The following is a 5600-nucleotide window of genomic DNA, read 5'->3' on the forward strand; positions in this document are numbered from 1 at the left end:
CATACTTAAATAACATAACATAATGTTGCAGTTTTGGGCTTACTGAAAATAATAAACGGGATAAAGAAAATTATCATGGAGCAGATGGGGGGTTTTAGACGTTTCCCACTAAGAATGATTGGGACCGCGGCGTGAATTGACCAAATGGTCTTTTTGAAGAGGGCCTTTCACACTGTGAAGGTGTGTTATATGCCAAAAAGTTTCGGGCCGATTCGACCGATTACAAATGACTTGAGTCATTCATATCGCTCCAAGTCTATAGTGAAAAGCCTAATTAATTACCAGTTCTTCGGTGAGTCAAATCAGCACCGCACTCCGATCACTCCTTGTGTGAAATGGTGGCGTGAGACAATCAAAACTTTCAGCGTGCGCACGCGCCGGTTACACTGCCACTTGCAGGACATTATGCCGCGCCGTAACCTTAACCTCGGTTGCGTAACCGCGCGACAATGAACTCGCGCGTTTGAATTCTGATGATGCGCTGATTACTATGCTATGTCTTGTGCGAATCGCGACGGAATACCTACCGAATAGGTAGAGAAATATTGGAGAAAAAGAAAAAATATTAGGATGTTTAATAAATAAACCATGTAAAAGTATAAAATAAAGTAGCAAATAAATAGTTCTGATTTCTAAGTAAATTACTTAAATTCAACAGTTGGAATTATTGATGTGCCGTTCCCGAGAACGCTCTCCCAACTGAGAATATTCTCGGGAGCGCTCCCGGGAGCGTTCTCCTAAGTGAGAAAGGTTGAGAATCATGTTTATCAAATGGAAATAAACAAACTTTCTTAAGTAAATTAGTATTACATTAAGTCTACAGATAAGTGTATATTAAACAATACACTCTATTTGCAGTGAAAGGCTATATTCCCAGTGCTCCCGAGAATATTCTCGGGAACTTTCCCGGCAATATTCTCGGCAACTGCACCTTTATTATATTTTATTTTTTTCGTCGTGAAATGTCGTTTTAATGATATGTAAGATGACAGAAATTTCTTTTTACACGTAATTAAATAATTTAACTGTCCATTTTTTCGTTTTTAACACGCTTTTATTAGGTCGTCGTGTATGTAACTAACTATGTAATGGAATCTAAGAATCTGAATTACACGTACTTCTAAGTTTTGTATCATCATGAAACTTAGCAATTATAATGTAGATTAGATGACAATACAATATTGTGGTACCAGCTGGTCTGATGATGGGACTGGAAGGTGGCCAAAGGAATTCCTAAACGAAACGGCGGAATCACATCGAGTTTGGGGTCATTGGATTTGTCTTTTCGAGATCTTTTTGAATGTTTTTGAAGCCACGATAGCCGAACGGTGAAGGGGTCGGACTGGCCGACTCGTGATCCGGGGAACGCGGGTTCGGTCCCCGCCGCCGCTCGACTATTGTGGTGAGCTCACTCGTGACACAAGCATATTTAGCTTAGTACGAGGGGCTAACGGGAGTATTAGTAATTTGTGAAATAACAAATTACTAATTTAATAATCTTTAAAAAAAAAAAAATCTTTAAGTGCTAGATAATGTCCAGGGTCCTAATGATGGACTCAGGAGGTGGCCATAGGAACTCCTAAACGAAACGGTGGAAACTCATCGAGTTGGGTTCGTTGGATTTGTCTTTTTGAGCACTTTCATGCTAGATGATGTCCAGGGTCCTGATGATTTTTGGCCTTTTAGTGCTGTTAGTAATTAAAAGCGTGTTTTTAGTTATATAGCCTTATAAATATGTCCTTATTTGACATTAAGGACATATTTTCACAATCGCTTAGTAAGGGCCTGTTTCGCCACTTCTGGATAAGTTGTAGATAGCTTGTCTGACGGATCATTTGACACATTTTTATAGAAAATACGTGCTAGCTAGATTGATCCGACACTTACCGAATATATCCCGGACATTAGTCTGTACGAGATTAGAATGGTTCTCAAACAGCTGAAAAACTGCAAGGCACCGTAATCACGGCTGAGCTTCTGAAAGCAGGCGGAACGCCGGCACTAAAGGCTTTTCAGAAGCTGCTCGGTTCCGTCATCCTCGAGGGAATAACGCCTACGGCATGGCAAAGAAGTATGGTGATACTCATCTTCCAAAAAGGCGACAAGACCTTGTTGAAGAATTATAGACCCATTTCGCTTCTGAGCCATGTCTACAAGCTGTTTTCGATAATCATTACTGAACAGAGTGATGCGGCAGGTACAAAAGACACTTAACTTCAGTGATATTCTATTTATTGCGAAGATAATTTACAACCATGTGCACACACTTGAATGGTAGGAAAAAAAGAGACCATAGAGAGGGGCCATAGAGCATACAACGCTTCTGGGTTGCCAGATATCGTTATTACATTTTTACCATACACCCGCCCCATTGAAATTACATTTCAATCTTCAAACAAAGAAGTTAAAGCTATTAACATTACAACTTACATTTTGCAATATAATACCTTAGCAATGAAATACACCTACAGAAATGCACTTACCAAGAAAGAGATTAATTAAGGTAAGTAAGTTCAACAAACCTAAGCGCTCTTGGCGTCATACATAAGTACAAGCTCTTGGCATCATACATAAGTACACAACCATAAGGTGTCCTACGAGCTATAATAGCCTACCAGTTACATACTAGTAGTAAACAAGTTTTACTTATTGTAAATCCTTTAAATATAACATGTAATTATGTATACAATATTTAGTTTAATACACACAAGATAGTATACACTCATAGTGTAGAAACAAATCAAACTATGTTTTTAATAATGAAAGTTAAACAAATACATAATTAATCTTTTAACTTTTACATTTTAGACAGTAATTATAAAATTACATTTATCAGTTCTTAAGTTAATTATTTTGCTCAATAGGCAATGGGACAATTTTTGTAATAGGTCGAGAATACAAACCANCGCTCGGACACCGAGCCCACAGCGTGGTAGGGGTGGGGTTGCCCGCTCTTTTGTTTTTTACTACTACTACGCTGAATATTGTGTGCGGATTGGCTTGTCGTACAGGGGTACTACTACACGGTAAAATAAATCTCTTCGGCGCAAACAGGATAATGCAGATCGAACTTCACTTGGTAAGTTCGTTTGATCATATAAGTTTACGATAGTTAAAATAAATAAAATGGTAAATGTGTCAGAAATTAAATATGAAATGCATCAAATTGTGTCTAATCTGTAGAATCTATCATTATTTTATCATGTTAAACAAGGTTATTGAAAATTTTACAAAACTGAAATGACATATTTTGTAGTATGTGTGTTTTATAAACTAAACAGTAAATAATTTTATTATCAATTATTAATGAACAGAGTGATGCGGCAGGTACAAAAGACACTTAACTTCAGTGATATTCTATTTATTGAGAAGATAATTTACAACCATGTGCACACACTTGAATGGTAGGAAAAAGAGACCATAGAGAGGGGCCATAGAGCATACAACGCTTCTGGGTTGCCAGATATCGTTATTACATTTTTACCATACACCCGCCCCATTGAAATTACATTTCAATCTTCAAACAAAGAAGTTAAAGCTATTAACATTACAACTTATATTTTGCAATATTAGCAATGAAATACACCTACAGAAATGCACTTACCAAGAAAGAGATTAATTAAGGTAAGTAAGTTCAACAAACCTAAGCGCTCTTGGCGTCATACATAAGTACAAGCTCTTGGCATCATACATAAGTACACAACCATAAGGTGTCCTACGAGCTATAATAGCCTACCAGTTACATACTAGTAGTAAACAAGTTTTACTTATTGTAAATCCTTTAAATATAACATGTAATTATGTATACAATATTTAGTTTAATACACAAGATAGTATACACTCATAGTGTAGAAACAAATCAAACTATGTTTTTAATAATGAAAGTTAAACAAATACATAATTAACCTTTTAACTTTTACAGTTTAGGCAGTAATTATAAAAGTACATTTATCAGTTCTTAAGTTAATTATTTTGCTCAATAGGCAATGGGACAATTTTTGTAATAGGTCGAGAATACAAACCAGTTTTAGTTTTTACAACAACAGCTCGAATTATGATTATCTTTACCTTTATATAATTCAACTACACGACCCAATGGCCAAGACATTGGTGGCTGATTATCATCCTTTAATAAAACAATAGTATTTAACATTAAATCTGGGTTTTCTTTGTACCATTTATACCTCATTTGTAATGTATTTAACCCTCAATTGGGCGCGCCTAAAAAGTTGCATAAGCGGTCGCTTGGGGTGTTTGGCACCCCAGAATTAGGAAATTAAATAAAATACGAAATACATGCAAAATCAGATTTTTTTAATTAGGACATTTGAACTAACATATTAATCAACTTTTGAACGTATTTTTAAGAAAATTAACCTTTTTTTTAATATGAAAAATATTTTTTTACGTTTCCTACTTTTTATCATCACAATTTTCACAGACTATATTCATATGGTCATTGCACACATGTTTTTGGCATTTCGAACATTCAGTCTTNGTACAGTGTGTCCTAACACTCTCTTTAAATGATGCTTTACAAGTTTTACAGAGCTTTCCCATAACCCGCCCCAATGAGCTGAATGAGGAATTATAAACCGCCATTCAATACCTTCTGAAATTACATAATTTGAAACTTGTTCAAAATCGTTCTTAAACATGTTGAATAACTCATGAAGCTCATTTTTTGCCCCATGAAAAGTAGTACCATTATCACTGAATATTTTACCACATTTACCTCGTCTAGAAATGAATCTACGCAATGCATTTAGAAATTCCTTAGTAGTGAGATTCGACACTAGTTCGATATGAATAGCTTTAGTACTCAAGCACACAAAAAGGCAAATATAACCTTTAGTTATAATAGGTTTCCTTATACGAGCAACTTTGACAGACAGCGGTCCAGCAAAATCTATGCCTGTGAACAGAAAGGGTCGAGAAGGAGTAATACGACATTTGGGTAGGTCAGCCATTATTTGTGAAGCAGTTTCTGCCTTAAACCTGTAACAACGTACACACTTGTGTATGAAATGACGCACAGAATTTCGAGCGTTTAGCGGCCACACAAATCTTCGTAAACTGGACAAAGTCGTCTGCGTTCCAGCATGCAACAACCTCTCATGCTCATACCTAATCAACAAGTCAGTGACATGACAACGTGCTGGCAGTAGCAATAGAAATTTTTGATCAACAGGGATATCAGCATAACGTAAGCGACCACCCACGCGCAACATTCCTTCGCCATCTGAAAATATGTTTAAAAACTTCAAAGACTTAGAACCAGAACCAAGTTCCGAGGAAACATTACCATTAGCATTTTTTTGAAAATGAGCATGCTGCACGCATTTGATGATACAACTTGATGCTTGATTAAGCTCCTTACTTGTGAGAAATTCAGTGATTTTAGATTTAGCATTTTTCATATTGTTAATAAATCGACGTACATAAGCCATGACTCTAACCAATCGACTCCAAGACGAATATCTGTCGAATAATTCAAGAAAATCGTTTTTAGTCTCCTCAAAGGTAGGTAGTGCTACACTTGGCATGTCATTACAAGTGTCAACACCCACTGAGTCATCCTGAGAAAACACTTGAGGTGA

This window comes from Ostrinia furnacalis, unplaced genomic scaffold (assembly GCF_004193835.3).
Source record: "Ostrinia furnacalis isolate ACB-3 unplaced genomic scaffold, ASM419383v2 OfSCF3159, whole genome shotgun sequence".
NCBI lineage: Eukaryota > Metazoa > Arthropoda > Insecta > Lepidoptera > Crambidae > Ostrinia > Ostrinia furnacalis.